The sequence below is a fragment of the Bactrocera dorsalis genome, chromosome 3 (assembly GCF_023373825.1).
Source record: "Bactrocera dorsalis isolate Fly_Bdor chromosome 3, ASM2337382v1, whole genome shotgun sequence".
NCBI lineage: Eukaryota > Metazoa > Arthropoda > Insecta > Diptera > Tephritidae > Bactrocera > Bactrocera dorsalis.
In genome coordinates, this window is record NC_064305.1 from 13,892,129 (window position 1) to 13,906,672 (window position 14,544).

At 37.9% G+C, this 14,544-nt stretch overlaps 1 protein-coding gene across 1 annotated transcript in view; it reads right to left on the reverse strand.

Annotated features, from left to right (window-relative positions):
- The window catches only part of LOC115066067 (uncharacterized), a 317,628-nt gene that overhangs the window by 112,775 nt on the left and 190,309 nt on the right, over nt 1-14,544 (reverse strand). Inside the window, exon 2 of the mRNA XM_049453919.1 lies at nt 7,068-7,139. The gene's annotated coding sequence lies outside the window, so the exon portion shown is untranslated. The remainder of the gene's footprint in view (nt 1-7,067; nt 7,140-14,544) is intronic.

Here is a 14,544-nt window from a genome sequence, read left to right on the forward strand (position 1 = left end):
GCATTTAATTTAAAAATTTAATTTCGATTTACTCAAAGCGCAAATAAAATGCCTTACTAGGTAGATGTATATATGTGTGCTTGTAAAAGAGAGCGCTACAAACGAAAAATAATTCGGTGCAGACAACTCGATTAGCATTAGCTCATTAAAAGTATTGCTTTCCAAAAACAACCACACACACGAGTTGCATACTTTTGGGCGTTGGCCATTTTACATTATCCTTTGCAACTACGCATGCCATTAAGCGACGTCAATGTGTGCGTGTGGGCGACTGTAAGAGCAATCAAATGCATTTCGAAGCGGCAATTCAGACTGTGCAAGCGCTCAATTGGCACTGCATAAAAGCATTAACATTAAAACATGGACTAACTACTAGGATAACGGCATAATAGAATGTATTTGATGCAAGCAAGCAGACATGAATGCAACCCACACATACACACATACACACACACATGCAGAGCTTTATTCACTTTGCATTGTGGTCGCGTGTAATCGAGCTGAATTCTTTGCTTTTTAGGCGCTCGGCGGCCAACTAAATGAAAATGAAATGTGCTTTTAGGCGCAATTAGAGCACTCACACACATACAGAGACACACAACGCGCTATAAACACTTTACACATACACTAAGCCATAGTTAGTTGGATGAGTATGATATATATTTTATATAGGCAGGGGTTCACATACTAGTATATATGTGTTTCCTTACATGGACCTGCAGGCCTTTTAGGCGCATAACGTGGCATTTAAACAATTGCCTAAATCGCATTTATATTTCTCTTAATTATAATTTCATATTAATTTTCATTGCAGTTTGCTTATTGCGTAAGGCAGATAGACAGTCAGGAAGTGTGCTTTACCCGCAGCCAGACAGCATTTTGCGGAGAGAGAGGAAACAGTTAAATGCGCAAAAGGATATGCTATAATTATTAAATTATTGTGTGAATGCAAACATATGCCCGCTAACTGCTTGTATACGCACTGGAGGCTGCTTTCCGCAATTATTGCGTATAAACACTGGTGGCAAAGGAAATTGGCACTCTACAAATAACTAAAAATTATTTGCCTTCGGTGAGTTTAGAAAACTAAAAAGATAGATCAGTTATTATGAACCATGTTAGCAGTCGATAACGAAGGAGAGAGGGAAATAGCAACAGCAAAGGAGAGAGAAAAAGAGAAATAAATAACGATGGCAAAGGAGAGAAAGAGAGATGTCGAAGAAAAGAAACGAGTAATAAAAGAAAAGAAGCAGGGAGAGAGTAATAGAGAGTTAGCGAAGAAGAGAAAGAGAGAGAGAATAAGCGATAGCAAAAAAGAGAGAGATAGTAAGAAATAGTGATAGCAAAGGAGAGAAAGAGCCATAGAATGAAAGGTGAGAAAGAGAGAGAGAATAAGCCATAGCGAAAGAGGGAGAGAGATAGTAAAAAATAGAGAGAGCAAAGGTGTGGAAGAGCGATAGAGAGAAAAGTGATAGAGAGAAAAGTGAAAGAGAGAAAAGTGATAGAATAAGCGATAGCGAAAGAGAGATAGTAAGAAATAGAAAGAGCAAAGGAGAGGAAGAGCGATAGAGAGAAAAGTGATAGAGAGAAAAGTGAAAGAGAGAAAAGTGATAGAGAGAAAAGTAATAGACTGAAAAGTGATAGAGAGAAAGAGCGATAGAGGAGAGAAGGAAGGAGAAATAACATTATAGAAGGAAGAGAAGGAGTGCCAAAGCGAAGGGGAGAGAGGAAGAGAGATAGAGAAAAGATTTACTTAGAAAGTTATATCTCCTTGTGAATCGATTTTTGAACGATTTTTGGTACATACACTCATATCGAATATCTGTCACTTGCGAGTAAATTTGAGAATATTCGCCGAACATTTGAGCTTGCTGCGGCGAATAGCTTCGTAGATATGAGCATATTTTTAGGATGTTTCTATTTTAAAGTAATCAGCACCGAAAACTTTGAACGAATTTTTCTCGAAACTCTGTTTCTAGATACTTTGAGGAAGATTTCTGCGAAAGGGCTTAAACATTTCATTTAGAGTTTTAAGACGGCCGGGTCTTCGTAAGCGGAACGGATCCGGACTTTTTATATGGTCAATGGCTGTCAACTCGGAATTCTGCCGCTATAATAAGAAAACACAATAACCGACTTTTGTATGGCAAGTCTCTACGGATCTGGCGAAGTCTCATCAATTCTAATAATATTTTTTTTATGGGATTTTTTGTTAATTTTAGGCAGAGAGAATTTTTTGGGTTTCTTACTGGAGATCGGTTAAGGAAAATAGAGTAACCAAAATTTTTCAAAACGAACCACAGATTACACTACTCAGCGAACCTGAAGAATAACGCGATTGATGTGCTTAGAGGTCTCTATGGAGTATGGTATTTGAGGTGTTCTGATTACAAATTGGAGTCAAAAATTGTCCAACACATAGAGCTAGTTTTGTCATTTTATTAAATGATGATGGAATGATCCCTTGTAATTGGATGTAATCCCGCCGAAGCTATTAACCTAATTAGCAGCTAATAGTTTGAGGTTTTTTTACACAAAGGAAGCTTTTCAAAATGAGTTAGGTTTCTTAAGGACCTCATGTCATCGAATTAACACTTAGATTAGATAAGATAATTAATTGAGTCACAACGACTCACTTAGCTCCAGCATATTGATAAATTGCAATATACAGCTAGGTGCTTTTGAGGCGATGTGATCCCTATTTGGAAACATTGATCTTAGGGCCTTTATTCTGTGCTTATAGGCTGCTGTAACGTCAGTCAAGCTTTTTATAAGCGACGACTAATATTTTTCGCCATCACTGTGCCAACAAGCTTATAACCACAATTACTAATTTTTGGTTCGCATGTTTATTAAGCTCATTTGTATTAATAAATGAGCATGTAATCAACTCAGACTAGGCGAAATCAGTATTATAGAGTGAGTTAATTATAAAAGTGGCAGTGAGTCAGTGTTTTCGTGTAACTGTATCAATATACATATAGCATGTGAGTTCAAAGTAAATGTGTAACTTCATTAACCAAAGCCTGAAGCTTTAAATACCATAACGTAAGCAGGACTCATTCGTTCGGTTAATAAGACTGTTTTAAACAGCGCTTAACTGTCAGATGGCTGCTAAGCAGACATTGAGAAAATGGTCCAAAATCTTAGTAATTATAGCAGCAGATAGCTATCAGTTACTGATCTAAGTTTCTAGTGGTTCAATTAGTGCTTAATTAATGAAAACATATTGAGTAGAAATTATGAAACAAACTCGGTTAGTGTTAGGTTAGGCTAAGAGGTCGATCTAACAGAGATGTTATGTACTTCGACGACTTAGAACGCCGGTCCGTTGGATTGCCTAAAACTACTATATAATAGATCATAAAACCCTTACAACTCGACAAAGCGCTTTGAGTCTGTCACAATTTTGTTAATACGGCTAAGTCTTTTGGTTCGTCGAAGATAAGACTACCAAGATGTCTCAGCTTCAATCTTTCAGAGGTTGGACAATAGAGAAAAAAGTGCCTGAATGTTTCAACCTCACTCTCCTTCATACAACTTTGACACTGGCGTCCGACAACATTTCTTGCCTTAAGGCATGAATTCCTACTGAACAATGTCCGGTAAGAACACGAACTATTGTGGCAAGATGAATTTTGCTAAGGACCTGCTAAGGACACACGAGAACCATTGTTCTATTTCTAGCACGCAAGACACTAAAGTAGACCTAAATCGATACCATTTAGTTGCGATCGGGGAATGGCGTCCTCTCGTGATGCCGCTGTGTCCAGCCAGCCAATTGAGTCTGTTTATAAAGGAATTTAAGGTGTTCTAGTGATAACAGACACTCTTTGACTGGCTTTAACTGTGCACTTAGCTAGTTTTGCCGCTCTGCTGTCTGAGTGAATGCAGAGCTCCCTGAAAGAGCTTGCATTTCGTAGCAGTTCCACTACGGCCACTTTAAAAGCAGAAACTTTGCCGGAACACTACAGTGGTCCAGTAGTCTAAAGCTAAGATTGACGGAGAGCTCCTTAGAGAAAGCTCCCCTCTTACTTACATTCCATCCTATATTCAATCTACTCATAAAAAAGCTCACAGCGCCTCATCTTCAGCCCCTATCCATATATTCTTCATCGTAATGTGAGTAGATAGAATGACGCGCGAACCCAACTAAGTTTTTGGATGATGTCCAACGCAAGTAACAGCTCTTCCTTAACGGAGTGCAGTCAGCCCAGAAGAGCAGAGCCAAAGCAAAGATGACAAAGATCCGGAACATCCGTTTGGTATGTAGTAAATGTAGAAAAATAAAACGGCAAAGAAATGGGGACAAAATCACAGAGCAAACCCCACTGAGCGGATGCTTATGCATGAGACAGAAGCGCAGTCAAACTGAAAGTATGACAGGGTCGCGGAATTGAGAGCGGATAAAGCAAAGACATGAAGATTTTGAAGTGAACTGAAACCGCTAACTAGCTTCAGCCACAGCTCATGCGCGAACTCGGAACCAAAGCAGCAAACTCCTTATTTGGCAACAAAAGTCAAATTTCATACAAATATCCTTCCATAACCCGAAGGTTTTTTATGGATTATGGTGATTCGAGTTAGGGAAGCTCATCTGTATATATAATTGCTTGGATTCCGATCCTCTTGTTGACGGTTGGCACCTTCACCTTCACCTGCCTTTGAAACTGGAAACTGGCAAGCTGTAAAAGTACAAAACGTTCAGTTGCACTCGAACTTAGCCCTGCCTTACTTGTTATTTAAACGCATTATTCACTTATGGTAATTTTGTGGTTAGATTTGAGGTTCGTTTTTATTGCAAAAAAAAGAAAAAAAAAACAATAAAAAAACAAAAAATATTTCTAGGCAACAGCGTGACAGCTGTCGGCGTTCTCATTCAATCAAATGAATAATTGAAATGCAATCAACTGGTTGGGGCACTATTTACTTAACGGAATAGTAATGACGCACTTTTTATAAAATTTGTGCTTTTTTTGCAAACAGGCAGCTGGCCATGCGAATCCAAAATACATATCACCGAAAATTGCTCTATTGAGCCACACAAATTCGATGCTGCATATTATGCAATCATTCAGAGGCGAATTTGACAAAATTAACATTTGATTAGGGCAGATGGAATGCCGAAAAAATGTGTAAAAAAAAATGTGGAAAAAATGCGAATTTACAAATATTTAACTTTTGAAAAAATATTTTTATTACATTAAAATAACTTTGGTTGCACAGCAGCTAGAATACCCTTCAGAAATATGGAGTTTTGACTTGATTTCTAACTTTCAGCTTGTATGGTAGCTATATGCTAGCAATTTGATCATTCACCTTTCAATTTGATCACAGTAGTAAGCAGATTTTAGGAGTGAAAAAAAATGTTTGCAAAGTATATGAGAGAGAAAGTTAGTCGGACCTTTCAAAAACGACTCAGCTCGTCACACTGATCAATTATATGCATATATATATGTTTTATGGGTTGACCGACGTTTCCCTCTGGGTGCTACAAACTTCGTGACAAACTTAATGTATCCTGTTGAGGGTATAAAACTGCATTGCGGCCGTTAAAGTATTGTCCTGTGACTTTATGGCTGATCAATTATGCTTTTATTGATTCATCTCAGTTGCTTTTCGGTTAATTTGAGTAATTTTTTGTTAATAGCTGTGAATATTAAATACGAAACTCCGAAGTGCGAAGTGATTTAAAAGCTATTAAATAACGACATGAACAGTGAGTTGTGATATAACAAGTAAACCTTTAAAGTTGAGACCAGTGACTTCGAATTTTGGTAATAAATTTTAATAATTTCCACTCGTTGTTGGATTGTATATCTTTCCAAGATAAAATGGTAAACCTAATGGTCTGCCAGAATCAAATACGAAAAGGCTTGTCTTTCTCAGAGAATAGTATTAAAGGGATCTCTCTCGATCGATCGTGGGCCAAAATATATCGCAACATCGCGTAAACAGATGGTAGCCCAGCGCTGCCCAGCTATCCAATAGCAAGACGTGGCTGTCTTACCTTACCACTTGCTCGGCAGTTTTACCTAAGATTCCGCTGTGGCCGGGCACTCAAACTAGTTTTATCTTCAAGTGACTCGATACCATTATTAACGGGTTTAGATATTAGGTAACCAGCCTTAAACAGATGGATGATTAGCTCAAAGCTAGTATTGCCGGCCTACTATCAAAGTGAATAATCACTTGTCTAAAGGAGCTATAGAGTTCCTGATACTCTTACCCTCTACCAACCTACACCCAAAACTTTAGCCCAGCCGTAAAGACTTTTCACAAGGCATGTGGATCGAAAAAACGTTGCCTGAGTTTGGTTTGGCGGCTCCACGCTTCAAAAGATACTATATGGAGAAAAGTGTGATTAGATCTCCAAATTTTCAGAGACATGTTCATTAAGAAACCCAAATTCTCAGAGTCTGATAGAAAATTCTGCGAACACACACCCCCTCGGCAATATCTTCAGGCACTATATGTAAGCAGAATGCCTTCAAGTACCATGGTTGTGTGGACCTTAGAGTACCACACATTCTAATGAGCGCTGTTTGTTGAAGTTGTTCATTTGTCGCAACCGCCAATATCGGACCACGAATTGTTTTTTTTTTCACGAGATGTTTTCAAGAAAATTGTCATAGATTATTGTCTAAAAAAATAATGCAATCTCCGAAAAATTGTTCTGATCGGATGTCTCTACTATACAGCAGCCATACAAACTGAACGAACCCAATCATGACCTAGTATGGGAAACTTTCTCACCTGAAAAGATATCTTCTCAGAATTTGTTACGGATTATTTGCCAAGGTAAGTCCTCGAAGAAATTGGTCCAGTCGGATGAACCTGTCATATAGCTGCCACTTAAGCTGTAAAACTAAAGTTCTTATAAGAATTTTTCTATATTTGTGAAGCGTATTCTAGCTTCTATGCAACTGAAGTTAGCGCTTTCTCTTCTTTTTGCTTAGAAACGAAAATTAGAAGTTTTCTTGTTTCTTTCAAATTTCCATTAAATTTTGAACTTTTGCTGCTGCTGAAGTAAAAAAAAGGATGTAAATCGATCTCTGGTCGCTTACCTTCAAATGCGCAATTGCAAAATACATTCCCAGCTCAATATTTGAGACAGTTATTCATACATTCATAGGTAACTGTAAGTAAAAGAAATTTCGAAATTGCTTGTTAAAAATTAATGAAACAGTTAGTTTCAAAATATAGCGTTACAAGTCAGTAAAATGGATTGAAGTGTAATGAAAAGTAATGAAGAAGCTATTGTTAAAGAAATCAAATCAAAATCAAATCAAAATCCAAATAAATTTCGTTTTATTTATTGGCACATGCCATTGCAAATGAAGTAGTAATAATTTCTTAAAGTTACATATAAAATTTTTATTTTGACATATTGATATGTATTATATTACAACTTGATTGTTGAATCCAATTTATATTTTTCAAATCACACAAATATTTGTTTGCTCACTTTTCAATATAAGATTTCAATTTTGATTTATGCTTAATATTGTATTTGAAAATATATGAAAATAGCATAAGTTGAGTTAAACTCTAGCGAACAAGTTTAATCACTGTATGCAGCATATCGTACTTGTGACTTTAGGTGTGTGTCTTAGCTTAGAAGTACTGAGACATCGGTTTGTGTCTTAGCTTAGAAGTACTAAGACACCGAAGCACTTGATTTACCATAAAATATAGTTGAATAACTTGCCTAGATTTTTGTTTAAAATCAAAATAAAGGGTGATTTTTTAAGAGCTTGATAACTTTTTTTTAAAAAAAAACGCATAAAATTTGCAAAATCTCATCGGTTCTTTATTTGAAACGTTAGATTGGTTCATGACATTTACTTTTTGAAGATAATTTCATTTAAATGTTGACCGCGGCTGCGTCTTAGGTGGTCCATTCGGAAAGTCCAATTTTGGGCAACTTTTTCGAGCATTTCGGCCGGAATAGCCCGAATTTCTTCGGAAATGTTGTCTTCCAAAGCTGGAATAGTTGCTGGCTTATTTCTGTAGACTTTAGACTTGACGTAGCCCCACAAAAAATAGTCTAAAGGCGTTAAATCGCATGATCTTGGTGGCCAACTTACGGGTCCATTTCTTGAGATGAATTGTTGTCCGAAGTTTTCCCTCAAAATGGCCATAGAATCGCGAGCTGTGTGGCATGTAGCGCCATCTTGTTGAAACCACATGTCAACCAAGTTCAGTTCTTCCATTTTTGGCAACAAAAAGTTTGTTAGCATCGAACGATAGCGATCGCCATTCACCGTAACGTTGCGTCCAACAGCATCTTTGAAAAAATACGGTCCAATGATTCCACCAGCGTACAAACCACACCAAACAGTGCATTTTTCGGGATGCATGGGCAGTTCTTGAACGGCTTCTGGTTGCTCTTCACCCCAAATGCGGCAATTTTGCTTATTTACGTAGCCATTCAACCAGAAATGAGCCTCATCGCTGAACAAAATTTGTCGATAAAAAATTTTCGAACCGAACACTGATTTTGGTAATAAAATTCAATGATTTGCAAGCGTTGCTCGTTAGTAAGTCTATTCATGATGAAATGTCAAAGCATACTGAGCATCTTTCTCTTTGACACCATGTCTGAAATCCCACGTGATCTGTCAAATACTAATGCATGAAAATCCTAACCTCAAAAAAATCACCCGTTACTTGCTTTAGCTTAAGTCAACTTAAGCTAGTTTAACAAGCAGCCAAAGAAATTGTGAGTAAATCTCACTTTCTAATTGAAATACCACAAACTTAATTATTCTATAAGTTTTTTAATTAAATTAACGTCCCTACTTTTTACCTAAATTATCTTCTCCGCATATTTGAGTACTTTCTCAAACAGTTTCTGACCCTTTGTATCATCGCCTAGTAGCATTTCCGAGCACATACCTATTTTCCGCACATAATTTTCTATTAAAGTGCATTTTCGTCATAAATATATTTGCATGCCGCAACAGTCAGTTAACTTAAAAGTTCTGACCATTCGCATGGCACTTAAATCACAGCACTCCATTAAGGTAATTAAATTTTAATTTGATATGAAAATTAATGCTTACAGGCATTTTGCATGCCATTTTCAAATGTAGTTAAAGTGGCAAAGCCTATGCGTTTGCATACAATCAAGCATAAATGTGCGCAACTAGCGTTGTAGCATACCTTTAGGTGGCATTAAATATACGTTGCTTGTGTTGATTTCCTGCAAAGGCTTTACTTTTGTGAAACATTTAGCATTCCAACACGAATTTTGTAACTTTATTAACTAAATGTAATGACAAATAATTATTGATTATGGTCTTAACACCATCAATTGTATTCTGTATGATCTCCCTAAAGGTAGGCAATATTTTTACGAAATTAAATTATTAAAAAATGATGTTGATCGAAAAAAAACTACAAAGTGCTATGACTAAGTCCAAAGCTTAGCTAAACAGCTGTGTGTTACTGATTCGTTACGAAAATTAGCCGATGAGCATGATGCCACTTTAATTCTAACCTTAGCAACTAATCGGCCGGTTTCAGATAAGCAAATAAGATTTATAATGCCTTATCAAGAATGATGGTAAAAGAAGGCTCTGTGCGATCTAGCCGCCGACTTTCAGCTCCAGTACGGATACAGGCACTAAAGATAAAAGCGTATGCCAAACCAATAAATGCAGTGATGCAGTGCATAGACTCACAACAATAAGGGTAACAAGTGCTTTATGAACTATTATATTTCCAGCGTAGCAGCTGAAGTACTAACTAGTTACTAGGCATCCAGGGAAACGAGTTCACGAGATTATATGAGCTCTCAGCGCCAACTACAGAAATACAAAAGAGAGAAGAGAGAAAGAAGAGCATAACTATAGGACAACAGCGGAGGCAAACCTCAACTAAAGGACGCTGAACCCTGAGACTTAACCCTGACATCCATATGTAAATAAAGAGACAACATTGAGACCTGGATTTCCAGCTGACCCAAATATTAAGCGGGCATGGTTGCTTCAGAGGCTATCTATACAAATTTCAAAATGACGTCAGTCCGTATTGTTCGACGGAATCAATAGAAGACTCTGAGAAAGTTTGACTGCACTTATGTGTCAGTTCTCTGAGAATTGGAAAACTGTTCGCGTAGCGGCAATCACGACAATATTGAGACAGCTACAGCAGAATAGGCGCCAATACGTCCGCGCTATACAAAAAGACGTAACATGTCTTGTCACTCTCATGAAAACCTTACCTGGTGGTTCCGTGGGAGAGTCTTGAGTTGGAAGTAGGTTAGGTTTAGCGGATTACAGGGATTGCTCACTGTTGGACCAATTCATTATAAGAGAACCTGAGTACCCAAAGCATAATTTTTAATAATTTATATGAGTACGGAGTCAAGGTAATCAGCCTACAATTCTCAACACCATCATCCACCTTGAGATCCAGCATTCATAATTGGATAATATTCGAACGAATAGACCACGTTCAGCACGCAGTGAAAAAAAATATAGCACCCGTAGTTGAGAGTGAACACGAAGACCGCGTATAGTCGATTCGGCGCCGTTTGCAGTAACTCGGACTGAAATACATATGGAATGACTTTGCGCATTTCACGTCGAAATCTGTAAAATACAGCTTGAGCAAGTACTGCAGCCAATCATGCCTATGATGACTTTGCCTCGCTCTATGGTTCTTGAAAAGAAGTTTCGTCATTTTCGACCCAAATTTTGTTCAGCGATGGTTGCCATTTTTGGATCAATGAGTATGTAAACAATCAAAATTTGTCAGTTTTAGGGCAATGAGCAACCTGAAGAGATTCAACAGCTCCCATTTTATCCAGAAAAATCAACGGTTTGGTGTGCTTTGCAGGCCAATGGAATCATCTATCCATCTTTCTTCAAAAATGAAGCCGGTGAGAACGTAATCGTCAATGGCGACCGTTATCGCGGCATGCTAACCGACTATTTGGTGCCTGGAATTGAAGCTCGTGGTCTTGGCACATTTTTTTCCAACAAGACGGCGTCGTGGCAATCAATGGATTTATTTAGAGATCACTGTGCTGAACAGAAAGTTTCACAAATTAGGCCGGTCGATTGGCCACCAAGATCGCATGATATCACACCGTCTAACGTTTTTCTGTGAGAATATGTTAAGTCTGAAGTCTACGCCGACTATCCTGTTTCGATTCAGACCTTGGAGCAAAATATCAAGCCTATCAGTTATGATTTGAAGTGCTTGAAGAAATCAGCGAAAAATGGACTCAATGAATAGATCATCAGAGACGTAGTTGCTGCCGACATTTCAATTAGATAATCTTCAACAAATATATGGCAAAGTATGTTCTTTTCAATGACAATAAACATTCCTCATTATATTTGAAGTTTCTCTGCTTTTTCTTTAAAAAGGTGGTAAGACTCAAAATGCATTACACCAGCACTTAGACCTAGTATACTTTTCGTACCTTGAACTGGGTATAATAAGCTTTGTAATACTCGGGGGGAAACCTACGAGATCTTTTAAAGTCTTTATGTAAATAATAAGCGCCATGTACGTCTGTCTTTTCCTTGGTATATACGGTTTTGAGATATCGATCTAAAATTATGCATACCTACTTTTCTCATCAAGAAACCGCTCTATTTGCTGGAATCTTCTATACTGGAGCACACAAGTTTATAGCTGCTGACCGACCAAAATGAAGATAACGATGTTTTCATAATATCTTATGCTATATAAACTTATGTATGCATATATGTATATCGCACATATATCAACATATGTATATATATATAAATGTATATACCATACATTGGGATTTTAGGAAAATTGGAAATATTTTATGGAAACAAAAAAAGTTCTTGATCAGAAATCACCTAACAAAATTCGTTTTTCCACATGCCAGCAAACCGAAAATGCTTTTAGGCTCTATACCATACATAATTTCTTAAACACTTTATATGCATATGAGTATTATTTCTCATAAACTTCAGTACAATATTGATGAAAGCACATACACACAGTTACCACACACACAAAGTGCAAATAAAATAATTTGATCAACGTAAACTTGACCGCAAAGTGTAAATAACATGGATTGTCCAAAGTACATAGTTATGTGTATATATACATGTGTATAAACTTTAATGAATATAGTTGTGGACATACTTGCTTTAATATATATAAATTTTATTTATATTACATATAGTATGTATGCATATATCCGCATGTCCTTCCACACGCTGGTGCAAATAAAGCGCAAATCTCGCAAAACTCCATTATGATGTCGTTGGAATTTCTCCGCTGTTCTGTGCCCGAAACATGAATCCGGTGTTAATGAACTTGCACAGCTGTCGGCGAACATACAAAAATTGCTTGTCAGTTTGATGTGGAACATTCCTGGCTACACACGCACACATGCACACTGTTGTATTTTTATTTATATATATGTTAGTATATAGTTAAATAAAGATGAGTTTGTATATTAACATATTGTATGTTGTACTTCGCCCGAGGCACGAATCCCACTATCAGCAATTCAATTACGAAATTCCGATTAAAGAGCATGCGAGGACAAATATTTGTTGAGGAAGCGATAAGCACACATACACATATACAAACATGCATATTTATATTAACATGTATAGTATATATTTAGATGAGAAGACTGTCGCTAAGGATATGCTATTTCTTTGCACACTTCAAATGGGAAAATGTGCAATCAACTATTTTTAGGTTAATTAAGAATATGTGGCTGATTACAGCAACTATGGTTATTTCCGAGAAATTATGTTTTTTGAATCACTAATGTTTAGGGAAACTTTTCCAGACATGTGTGAAAGATAAGATTGTGTTTGGAGCTGTTACGTTAATCGCCAAGCCTTCGGTGGGGTCCTGTAGCGCTTCTTTGACAGCCCTTGCTACTTCATCTTTTGTTGTCAGCGAGTCGAGATCTCTGATTTCTATAGTAACCTTAGTTTTAAGGTCGGCTACCGTTGCAGTCTCTTTCAGAGTGGACTTAAGTGTCTCACAAAAGCTGGCCTTTGTGGACTTTCCCTTTTCTAGCACTAGTAATAGGGCCCCGGCTCTTGTTTTGCAGATCCCTTTGATTTTGACTTCTGCTTCTTTAAGATCTACCTTGCTACGGATAAATCATTAATGATAGTGAAAAGCATTTGTGAAGATATTTTGTCAAATAAAAAAGTTTTCCACACAAGAAACTAGTTTATATGGCAGCTATATGTTATAGTAGCTCGATCTTAACAATTTTTTCGTAGAGTGTATCGTTGCCATAGAGAATAATTCGCGCCGAATTTCGTGATCTTAGCTTGTTAAATAAAATAGTTTCCCGGCAAGAACGTGATTTTGAACACACAGTGTGGATGGTAGTGTAGCTTTCACTGGTCCGATCAAGAAAAATTTTCCCGATATTTTAGCGTTTAACCATACCATCACGATACTCTTCGAGGGGCCGGACTGGTTGGAGCGAACTTCCAGACTCCTCCTCCTAGTGGTACCAAAATTCAAACTCCGGTCAGGTCTCGTTCCCAAAACTACTACCAGTTGAGCTTCCATACTGTGCTGGACTGGTGATCTGGAGTTGAACTCTATACGAACATTACAGGCACCCACCATTCCCAAAAGAATCTAACAATAATACCCAGTTAAATGCCTTCGCCGTCTAAACGATTCACGCCAAACGACCATAACTGATCGGCACTCAGACTAGTAGAGATCACAACGCCAACATCTAAACGTCCAGCTAAACGCATAGATCCCTAATGTCCGAGTACATCATGCATTAAGCAATAACATGCACCCAATCCTCGACCAGCGCCTCACAGAAACACTCCGATCTATCAGATAGGTGTCTCTCATGTAAAAAAATCATTCAGAGACCTATGGTTCGTAAGTAAAAAAATCCAGACTCTGACAAAACCTGAATCTGGGCTACTCTCAACAAACATAACGTTACGGATGTACTCGTAAGTCACCCGGCTGTTACTCGTAAGGCTATTGCAAGCATCATGCAACGTTGCCTCGAGAGGAGTTTTCGTCAACCCGAGACCGTCTTGGCTGTTTCGCACCATATTGTGGCTCCATAAGTGGCACAGGCTGAAAATACTTTGCCTAAAATTGCCTGCAGTCGCTTTTTCACATTCGCCAAGTGTGAAGTGAAACACATTCATTCACTTATGGTCAACCCCAGATATATTTGACTTGCGTACATATCTGATGCGGACCCCGATCACCAATTGATGGACGAACCGGCGACAATCAGCCCCTAAACATCATTGTCACCTCCTTTTTCCATCAATATGTCCATCCCCACTTCTAAATCCCATTTATAAAAATTGTCCCTCCTCCCGCTCTAACTGAGACCGCGAGAGACTTTCAACCAGAAGTAGAAGATCATTCCATACACACAACACTTACAGAGTGGCTTGAGTTGTCCAAGCAGTGAGTCCATCATGAGATTTCAAATATATGGACCATAGATGGCACCCTGCGGACAGCCACGATCCACTCTGATTTTCCCACTCCCATTCATCCCATTCATGCCGACTAGAG